This window comes from Cupressus sempervirens, chromosome 10, assembly GCF_028749045.1.
Source record: "Cupressus sempervirens isolate cs-2001-9-10 chromosome 10, ASM2874904v1, whole genome shotgun sequence".
Taxonomy (NCBI): domain Eukaryota; kingdom Viridiplantae; phylum Streptophyta; class Pinopsida; order Cupressales; family Cupressaceae; genus Cupressus; species Cupressus sempervirens.
The window spans coordinates 349,022,254-349,034,246 of NC_143127.1; the positions used below are offsets into that span (position 1 = coordinate 349,022,254).

General features: G+C 40.3%; 1 pseudogene; it reads left to right on the plus strand.

Moving 5' to 3' along the window:
• Window positions 1-1,450: 1,450 nt before the first annotated feature.
• Window positions 1,451-11,993, plus strand: part of LOC149534025 (uncharacterized) — a 134,218-nt pseudogene continuing 123,675 nt past the window's right edge.

An 11,993-nucleotide genomic window follows, 5' to 3' on the forward strand; every position in this document is an offset into this window, starting at 1 on the left:
AGCTACTGAGAGTTAGGGCCATTAGCTAGGATGAGTTGTTGCATACTTATGGACCCACTCATAGGTTGGCATCCGTGCTGGGTATATTCTTGAGCTGCTTCCTATGTCCTAATAGGGGACAGCATGGGTTGGAGTGTGGATGGGGTGTCATGCTTCATAGGATGTTGGAGGCACTAGAGATCTTTGGATGGGGTCAGTGCATGTTGGCCCACCTTTTCTATGAGATGCACGAGGTCGTCTTCCATGAGAGGAAGACCATGGCAGCAGGTGTATATGTATTATAGATCTGGGCTTGGAAGCATCTCCCTATATGTAGGCCAATTTTTGAGGATGCCTGGGAACCTATGGAGCCCTATATATGTAGATATCGAGGGCATATTACCCAAGCCCACTTGGATAAGATTGAGCACTGGTGGACTCATCTTGATGACCTAGTGTCTGTTGTATGGTGACCGTGGAGAGAGACAAAGGACTGGGATGACACCCCCAGAGAGCTGCCATGGATGTTAGTTCTTGACCTCTGGCAGGTAGGATGACATCAGTGATTGAGAGATTTGTTATCTCATGAGTGTGGTCGTAGTATGGCCAACCACAAGACATTTCACCTAAGTACTGCGCCTATGCCAGGGTGCAGAGGGATATTGAGCTGGGATGACCTCCACGGATGGATCTAGGGCGATCCATGATAGATATCTGCAGTTTAGCTACTGTTCAGTGGGACTACCTACTAGAGGTAGTAGATGCAAGGATGACACCTGCATATCAGGCATTTTTGATCAGCCATCCATTCCCATGTTTTACAAATCCAGTGGGGATGGCAGGGCAGGCACCTTAGCAATAGCAAGCACAACCACAGCCACCAGTTCAGCCACAGTAGTAGTCATGAGTCTGACATCGAGTTTAGCAGATGTAGATTCCCCCATGTTAGATGGGATCAGAACCAGGTGTCGGGGGTAGTGGGAGTGGACAGGGCCGATGCCGCAGGCAGAGGACAGAGGAGGAGACCCCTCAGCAGGAAGCTCCTCAGCAACAGGTTCCTCAGCAATAGGTGCCACCATAGCCACAGGCACCACCACACTAGCAGGCACCTGAGATGCTTGATGAGGATATGCTAGATCAGATGATAGGTGGGGTACAGGATGCGGTAGGACAATACCGGGAGTAGGTTCATGCGGCCTCCCAATAGTTGGGAGAGTTGCAAATTGCAGTAGCAGTTTGGGATGTGCAGCTAGTGGAGAGACAGCAGGAGACAAATCATTAGAGGGAGCACGTGGAGACTGAAGAGCGAAGGCTGGAGCTGGCATAGGATGAGATCTGCTTCCAGTCTACTCAGGCTGCGTATTACTATGCCGCATACACCAGCACCATGCCAGATGAGACATTGTAGGTTTAGCAATTCTCTTAGTATGTGCGAGAGTCCGGAGGCACATGAGCTCCTATCAGGCCAGATATGCCACCACCGCCTCCGCCACCTATTGCCCTTGCTCCTCCTGTTCCTCCTGGAGGTGAGGGTTCTAGACAGAGTTAGATGCTCTGTGCTTGATTTTTGATTTTGATCCCTGGCTATGTATCAATTGGTGTGCCAGCACCACATGTATCATTTTTGATCGATTGCACTCGAGTAATGCCCATTTTTGTACTAACCCATTCTTTGATATATATATATATATATATACAAGATTTTGAGCTGAGTATTCCTATGTACATGTCATTGTCTTGTTTTGTTTTTCTTTGATGTACATGAGATGTATGTTGTACATAGATAGAACGCATATGTATGAACTGACATCTTATGTAGTGTTGCATGTTTTTGTTTAACAGTCACAGGTATTCTATTGAGGAGCGTGAATCGATGAACCAAATGCTTGTGCAGCCGTGGAGGAATCTAATGCATGTGGAGTATGAACAGAATCACCATCGAATTGCGTGCTAATGCAAATGAAGTATGTAATGCAAGACTATGTTAAATGCAACCCTAGGTCTGGTTACCAAGCCTCGACAATTTATCATCATTAGATATAAAATAAAGCTCGTATGTTATACAATTCTCACTAACATTGCAATCATGAAAATATGAATATAACATATGTTATTAGGGTGTTGGGATTAAATGTAAGCATTTGAGGCACAAGAAGCTAGAATGACCAAAAAAATTGTCCCTTTTAATGTAGCAAGTTAACATAAGCATCAGAGCATAAATGCTAGGATGACCTAAATGTTGCTTGCATAACAGGCACACCAAACACACAGGAGATCCCTCTTATGCTAAGTACTCAGTATTCATTCTATCCGCAACGACCCTTGCATTCATAACCTAAGATAGAACTATGCTAGATATACTTGCAGTGACCCATACGTTCACTTAGTAGGATGAGCATCAATATGTACTATAGCATGAAGATTTCACTCCAACAAACAAGGAGAAGAACCAATGTTATTGGCATATTCATATAAAAGGAGTCGAGGTACACATGGCCATCCAATATGAGATGGAGGCTCTTATAGTGGACACCCATCTTATAGGAATAGATCAAGTTATTGGAACTAAACTGCAAATAGAAAGCAAAGAAAAAGATCATGCCCCCAGTCATTACTTCTCTAGTTGAAGATGACATCATCGAGTTGCTTGAATGGATATGATAAAGAAAAAGAAAGCAAACAAAGAAAAATGCTTAGCATATCTAAACAAGTATATCATTTTTGAGTTCAATGCTTTTGGGATTGATGTCAAGTGCTAATGTCCAGAATACATTTGAAAGAAATCTCTTCAGTAGGGTGACAACAGTAGGCAAATGTAGTTAGAACAATAGGTGATTGAGGTCAAAGAGGAATCTTCACGATGAAGAACCTAAGAAGGACTAAGAGACAGTAGATAGACATAGCTAGGATGACTGGTGACTGATGCAAAAGAGATCTTCCATAAAGGAATCTTGAGATATGACCTGAGCAATGGTAGGCAGACACAGCTGAAACAAATGGTGACCGTTGTGAAAGAGATTCTATGAGGAGAATCTTGAAAAGAGTGACACTAGCGACAGTAGACAGACACAGTCAGAATGACTGGTGACTGTCGCATAGGAGATTCTATGAGTAGAATCTTGAAAAGAGTGACACTAGCGAGAGTAGAAAGACACAGTCAGAATGATTGGTGATTGTCGTGCAGGAGATTCTATGAGGAGAATCTCGAAAAGAGTGACACTAGCAACAGTAGACAGACATAGTCAGAACGACTACTGACTATCGCGTAGGAGATTCTATGAGGAGAATCTCAAAAAGAGTGACACTAGCAATAGTAGATGCAGTGAGGACCACTGGTGACTGTCCCGAAGGAGATTCTATGAGGAGAATCTAGAAAAGAGTGACACTAGCGACAATAGGCAAACACAGTCAGAATGACTAGTGACTATCGCGTAGGAGATTCTATAAGGAGAATCTCAAAAAGAGTGACACTAGCGACAGTAGGCAGATGCAGTCAGAATGACTAGTGATTGTCACATAGGAGATTCTATGAGGAGAATCTAGAAAAAAAAAGTGACACTAAGGGGGAATGCCCCCGAGCTGTGATAAGACTCAATCCATGGATACATGAGTAGGAAGAGGGAAAGAAAAAGCATGAAAGTGATTGTACAGAATAGCCAAAAGATGTGTTGCAACATGGAGCATTGGGATTAAAAGGTGCCTATTTACCAAGTTTTCACCTTCTTGGCAAGATTCTCTTTTTTTGCTACCATGATGCCTATTTCTAGGTTTTCACCAATGGCACTTTTCTGTTTTTCAAATTTTTTAAAATTATTTTTAAAATTTTATTATTATTATTATTATTTTATTTTTTCAAGACTTTTTTTGATTTTTAGATTTTTTTCAGGACATACAGAGATGTACAAAGAGCTTGCTGAGATTAAATCAACTGTAAAACTGCTTCAGGTGGAGAGTGTTGATAGGCTCTTTAAGCACTTCTCCTTCGGTTGTGGAAAGTTGATAAGCACTAGATCCATATACTGTAGTAATGATTTATGAACCTAACCAGTTTCATTCAAACTTTCCCTTTTGCATTCATTGTTGTTGATTCTTAGGGTTCTCTCTCATAATGAGGTCACCCAGCTGGAAGTCACATGGCCTGATCTTTCTATTATAGCTTCGTGCCATTCTTTGTTGATATGCTCGTAGATGATCACATGCAACTTGTCGTCGTTCATCCAGCAACACAAGCTCTTGAAGTTGAGCTATCCTATAGTCATCATCAGTGATAAGGCCTTTCATAGAGATTCTCAAGGTAGGAATCTTGACCTCTATTGGAAGTACAGCATCCACCCCATACACCAATGCAAAAGGAGTCGTTCCCATTGGAGTTCTAATGCTTGTCCTATATGCCCACAGGGCTGGATTGATCTGGAGATGCCAATCTCTCCCAGACTTACTAACTATGCGATGAAGAATTTTGAGGATCGCCTTATTGTATGCCTTAGCTTGGCCATTACCCTGAGGGTAATAAATGGAAGACCAATGTTGTGTAATCTTGAATTTCTTGCACAGTTCCTTGGGGTCTTTATTTTTTAACTGTCCTCCATTGTCAATAATGATTGAGGATGATATACCATATCTATAGATGATGTAGTTTGTGGTAAAAAGTGCTACAGTTTTTCCATCAGCAATTGTGAGAGGTACTGCCTCTACCCATTTTTTGAAATAATCTGTAGCGGTGATAATGAACTTATGTCCATTGGAAGAGGTTGGGTGAATCTACCCCACCAAGTCAAAGGCCCATTGTTGAAATGGCCATGTTGTAGTAGAGGGAATTAGCTCTCTGGCTGGAGCATGAATGAGATTCTCGTGTAGCTAGCACTGCTTGCAGGCCCTAACATATTTAACAGCTTCTTTCTCCATTTTAGGCTAGTAGTAACTAGCACAAAGAAGTTTGTGAGCTAGTGTCAAGCCATTGGAATGAGATTCGCAAATGCCTTCATGAACGTCAATTAGTGTACGTTTGGACTCGTCAAGTTCTAAACACCTAAGGAGTGTTCCATCGAGACCTCTCCTATACAGATCGTCAACAATAATGACATAATATGAAGCGTTACAGATTAGGTAACATTTCTCATTTCGAGTCAGACCTTCCAGAATGGTTTGATTACAAAGGTAGGAATAGATGTGATGGTATCAGGATGATTCTTGTCCTATAATAGAACAGATCATCCTGGAATTAGGTGTGTCATAGGCTGGGTAGTGTAACGCTTCCACCAAGAACTCATGTCATAGATCATTTTTTGGCATTTGTAGAAGGGAGGCCAGAGTGGCCATGGTGTCAGCCACTTTATTATCTATGTGTGGAACTTGTTGGAAGGTGATGTGTGCAAAATATTTTTTCAAGTCATCAACCATGTGTTTGTAAGGAATTAGTTTTTCATCCTTTGTTTGATACACATCATTTACTTGGTTGATGACAAGCTGAGAGTCACCGAAGATATCCAACTGATCTACTCTCCATTCAACTACAATTTTCATACCATTTATCAAAGATTCATATTCAGCAATGTTATTTGTACAAGGAAACAAAATCTTGTATGCTTTGGGCAATGAGTATCTCTGTGGTGTAATGAAAAGTAGTCCAGCACCTGATCCTTGTTGTGTGAAGGACCCATCGAAGAACATAACCCATGTATGGTGAGTGAGTGTTAGAATTGACTCATCTGGAAAATCAATGTTTATTAGTAGAAGACTCTGTATGGGTGCCTCGACCAGCTGGTCTGCAATTGCCTGTCCCTTTATAGCTTTGCATTCAACATATTGGATGTCAAACTCACTTAGTATCATGACCCATTTAGCCAATCTTCCTATGAGAGCTGCCTTATTGAGCAAGTACTTTAATGGATCTATTTTAGCCACAAGCCATGTAGTGTGGGCAAGCATGTAGTGTCTCAACTTTTGGGAAGCAAAGACAACTACCAAGCAAGCTTTCTCAATAATGCTGTAGTTTTTCTCATAAGAGACCAATGCTCGGCTCAAGTAATAAATAGCTCTTTCTTTTTTGTCATTGTCTTCCTAAGCCAATAGGATTCCCAAAGATGTTTTAGTGGCTAAAATGTATAAAAGTAAAGGCTTCCCATGCATAGGAGGCATCAAGATCGATGGATTGACAAGATATTGTTTGATCTGTGTTAAGCTTTGCTCACAATCCTGGCTCCAATTGAATTTCACACCCTTATGTAAGGTCTTTGTGAAGGGTTGTGATTTATCTACCAATTGTGAAATAAACCTACAAATAGATTGAAGCCTTCCCTATAGTCCTCTCATCTGACTGATGTTTTAAGGTGGTGGCATGTCCATTATTGCTTGTACTTTTTCTGGATCTACTTCAATTCCCTTTGCAGAAATAATATATCCCAACAATTTTCCCGATGTGACACCAAATGCGCATTTCTTAGGATTGAGCTGAAGACTAAATTTTTTCATTTGATCTAGGATGGGTCCCAAATCATGCAAATGAGTATTGTGTTTAGCGCTTTTGACCAAGGTATCATCAACGTAGTCCTCCATGGTTCTATGCATCATGTCATGGAAAATTATAGTAATAGCCCACTGATATGTAGCTCCAACATTCTTTAAACCAAATGGCATCACATTCCAACAAAAGATTCCCCATGCACATGTGAAAGCCATTTTCTCTTGATCTTCTGGCACAATTTTTATCTGATTGTATCCAGAAAAACCATCCATAAGTGAGTACATCTCATAGCCAGCCATCATGTCCACGATCATATATATATTAGGGAGTGAAAAGTCATCTTTAGTACATGCCAAGTTAAGATCACAGAAGTTTGTACAAACTTTGATAGATTTATCGTGCTTGGAAATAGGAACAATATTGGATATCCATTCAGCATAATCAATTGCACGGATTAAACCAGCCTTTAGAAGTTTCTCCAATTCTGCTTTGACTAGCAATGCAACATGAGGATGCATTTTTTGAAGTTTCTGTTTAACTGATTTAATGCCTAGTGCTATGGACAAGTGATGCATGATAAGATCAGGATCCAATCTTGGCATGTCAGAATATGTCCAAGAAAAAATTATTTTCTTCTCCTTGAAAAAGGCAATGAATTGTTCCTTTTCTTTAGTTGACAATGATTGCGCTAGATGTATCACATGAGGATGTTCTTCTGTGCCTAGGTTAATTCGCTGTGTTGGCTCTATAACATTGATGATCTCTCTTGAAAGTGACTGGGAAGGACATCAAATATCTCATCTGTAGGCATCTAAGAGAGGTTTTCACCCTTGGATACATCTTTTGTTTTTACTTTTTTGGGATCCGACACTACCACAATGTGGTTTTCACCATCGGACCTCTTGCATTTTTTCTTTTTAATTATGTGACTGAGATATTTGATGTCGGCCTCAGTCATGTTGATGCTCTGCTCATTGGTGGAAGACGTTACAAGTTCGATAGCATTTAGGTAACAGGCAAGAGCATAGTCATTCTAGAACATGGGGACTTTGTTAGATGCATTGGGGTTCTAGTCTATAAGCTTGGGATGTGCGAGTGAGAGAATAGTGGCTGGTTCAATTGCATTCACAGTATAGTCATTAAGTGCGTGGACCAGCAATTTGAGACCTACGGTGACCTCATCCACAGGTGTATTCAAATGCCTCAAAGTATGAACGTTAGTAATTGATGACTCTAGGACACTAGTTGGATCAGACCCCCATGACCTAACCCTAGACATTTCACTCACTTCAATTTCATTTTCATAGACATGCACTTGGTCAATGTCTTTATTAGTAGTCACTTCTGAAAGATTATCAAATTCATATTCATGAGAATTGGTGCCACATGGTGAGAGACTATAGAACTCCCCAATAGTGATAGGGACATACTCTCCTTCAGCCTCTGGATTCTTACACAAATACTCAATATGGCATGACTGACTAGATTCTCCCTTTTCTGAATGATATTTGAGTTGTTCAGCATTGTCCTCAGAAGAATCACTAGTATCATCCATAGTGCTAACACATGGCACAAAGTCATCTGGCTTAGTAAAGAATTTAGCAAGATCATAAGGAATAGGATGAGGGTAAGAATCCTCATCATCAGATTCTTCCTCTCGAGTACTTGACTTAGATTGTGACTCATTTTCAAATGAACTCACATGTATAGGTATGCATTTATTGGATCCCAAATGGAAAGGGACCTTCTTAAACCCTAGGCCAGTTGTGTCACTATTGCTTTGAGCTATTTCTTTGATAGGATCTATTAAACCATTGTTATTGCACCCAATAGGGCTAGTTCCCTTGTAACCAAAATGCTTCATAAGCTTAAGACTAGGTCCATATTTCTTAGGAGTGATTTCTCGAGCTTGTTCTATTAGGTCTACTGGAGCCTCTTCTTTGTAAAGCCATGTAGAAATGGCTCTGTTTTCACTTTCATCTTCTAAGGGAACTATAGCTTTGACAAAAGAGCCATTAAAGTTGGTCTGAGGTGTCAGCATGAATGGCTTCTTTTCTTTTGAGGGTCTCCCAAAATGTCGAGGGGACTCTGGAATAGATGTTAATGATAGCACTGGTTCCATGTGGTACTCTCCCATACTAGTTTCTTTCAATTTAAATGACTGCTCAATTTGTTTCAGCTTATTGTTGTGACAATCACTAGACTCATGGTTGGCAAGGACAAAAGAATCAGCAACTTTGAGCATATTACAGGTGTAGCTAGTAGTGGTAGGAATAGTAACTTCGAAGCCATGAAATGGGAATTTAATGCATTGGTGGTATGTGGATGGCACAACGTGCATCTCATGTATCCATGGCCATCCCAATAGAATGTTGTAGGCTAAGGGAATGTCAAGCACCTGACAGGTGACATCCCTTTCGATAGGACTGACACGAATTGGTAAAGTCACAAGACCTAGTGACTTTCGTTCTACTTCATCATATGCTTTAATAGTGATCTTTCATCAAGGATCAACAGAGTCCTCAGAATAATCCAATTGTCTAAGCAGAGCAGCAAAAACAATATTTAGGCTAGCGCCATTGTCAATGAGTACCCAACAAACATGTGTCTGGTGGATCATAACCTCAATGTGTAGAGGCTGATTGTGTGGGTGATGTAGTGAGTTGTCATCCTCCTTGGAGAAGGTCATAAGATGAGGTGAGGTTAGGTGACCTACCATGGATTGAAATTGCTCAAGATTAAGATCTTGAGGAACGTTTGCCTCAGTGAGGGCTTTGTCCAAAATTTTCCTATGGGTAGGTGAGATTTTAAGCAGCTCAAATATGGAAATGTGAGCATTGGTTCATTTCAACTGATCTAGAACACTATAACTAGTTGTAGTCAAGTTCGTTGTGTGTTTTGCACCTTTATCAGATGGACTAGCAAGGGTTTTGTCCTTATGTTGTTCAAGATTTGAAATAGGAGGTGTAGGGCCTTTGAGAACCAACTTTGCATGAGAGCGAGTAACAACATTAGTACAATGTTGCGAAGATGCATTATCCATGTTATTGGAAGTAGGGCCTCTTAATAAAAATGGTGTCTTGGGTTTGTCATTATCTTGCCTCCTCTTTATGGTAATAATGTTGCAGTATTCAGAATCTACAGGTTCAACCATGTGAATGACATTGTCATTATTGGAATACGTATAGTTGACCTTATTGTAGGGTTCTGGTTTCAAAGTCTCTCCTTTTTCATAAGCTGGGAAAAGCTCTTTGAACACCTTGTGGTCCGAGTTTTTGTTATGTCCATCTACCACAAGTTCACCAGCATCAATCATGTCCTGGACTTTATGATGCAAGTTTATATAGTTGCTGGTTTTGTGTCCCTTGTTTTGGTGATACTCACAAAATGAGGTCTCATTCCACCATGGTGGACATGGTTGTGGATCATAGGGACGAGGGTTATCCATTGGTGAGATAAGCTTGTGTTGTACCAATGTTTTGTAAACCACATCCAAAGGTTCTCCCAAAGGCATATACTCTCACTAGGGTCATGTTGCCCATGAGTTTCTCGATTTGTTCCCAGATGCCTTATTTTTAGGAGGAGGCTTCTCAACATTTTTGGCCACTTTGAGGCAATCTATGAGATCAAATGCTACTTTAGGTGGTTTGGGTGTGACATTATCAACAACCCCATCATGTACAATTTCTCGGTTCTTGTTGATATGTTTGGTTTTATCCCTGTTGGAAGTAGAACCTTGTTTTGTGTCTCTCTAACGAATGAGCTCACCTTTCTTGACCATAAATTCTTCGATATGAATAGCCTATGTAATCATGTCTTCAAAGGTACGTGGACCTTATAGTTGGACTCTATACCTGAAATCAGGTAAGAGGTTATCAGTGAAAATGTTGAGCTTCTCCGTTTCTGAGATTTTATGAGAATACTTAGTGTAAAGTTGTCTCCACCATTGGAGGAAAGTGAGAAAAGGCTCACCAACCTTCTGTTTAAGGTTGCATAGATCTCAAATATTTACAGGATGTTGAATGTTATGAGAATATTGCTGAACAAATGAATTAGCAATTTCGTCAAACGTCTTGATACTAGGAGGTAAATGTGAGAACCACTCCAAAGCCTGACCACCTAGGCTTCTAGGGAATAAACACATAAGGTACATTTGATTGTGTATAAACTCCATAGACAAAGCACCAAATTCTCACAAGTGATCTTGGGGATCAATAGTACCAAAGTACTTGTCATATTTGGCTAGTTCTACACCTCATGGGAAAGGCGGCATGTTTATACTTTTGTCAAATGGGAATGAACAAAGAGCGTCCAATGTGTATGTCTTTGTGGGTTTCTCTTTCTCATGCATCATTTGAGCCAATTGGTCTTGCATAATTTTCAGTTGTTTTTGGAGTTTAGTGGTCTTAGTTTCTTCTTCACATATGATAATGGTCTCCACATTGAAATGTGTGGGCAGTTTAGCTCCCTCTTGGGCGAGTTTGAGAAAGTACTTTTCTTTCTCTTCATTGATTAGGATTCCCATGACCTTTTGAAAGTTTTTGTCTCTTCAACATTTTGTTATGTGTTTAGGAAGGATTTCCACCTCTTCTTGTTCCTCATCAGTGTCATATTCTTTCTCTTTCTCCTTGTCATCCCTAGGTTGTTCTTGATATTGACTATGACTACCCTGTTCAGGTTCATGATTAGTCATTATAGGAACGTGTTTAGTTTTTGTATGTTTTGTTTCAAAAGGGTCTGTGGAGAAAGGATCATACATTGTATTTGGGAATTTAGGACCTCTACCTATTTTAGTATCCTCTTGGTAAAAAGGATTCCTAATTTGTTGCAAATTGGAAAATGTTCATTGAACTTGAGATGACCTTGCAGGTGAGGAAGACCGTGAAGACAGCTCACTAGCCAAACTGGATACAGATTGCATAGTGAAAGGTAAGCTACCTCTACCGTGATTATGACCCCTAGCATGACCACATCTAAGGTTATCGGGATAAAACACATTGCCACTTTTGGTTGTGACAGTCATAGGCAAGGACAAGAAGCTAGAACCAAGACAAGGACTACACTAAGACTGAGTCTCAAAAAGGACAAAATAATAGCAAGAATGTTGTTCACTAAGGCACAAATGGTTTGATTTAAAGGCTAGAACAGCTAGAGATTATGACCACTATGACACAAAGTATGACAAGCATTAAGACAAGGACCAAAATTACTTATGAGATGAGACTAGTCAAGGTATAAGACACAAGTCTTTAGCTAAGCAAAGTGTCACTGTTTCAGGATTGTTTGCAAACAAAGAGCGATAAATAGATGCAGAAAAGGATAGCATGCAGGCCACAAATAGCTAGAATAGACCCAAATTGGTAATGCTGATACAAAGTCTCATGCAAAAAACCTTTACGGGTCATGCAAAGAAGTTTTATAGACCGTGCGAAGATGTTTTTGTCTCATGCGAAGGTCAGTAACAGTGGTTTAATTTCACGCGAAAGTGTTCATAGGATCGCGCAAAGATACACAACAAGAATTTAATTTTGCGCAAGGACAAAATGGCTTC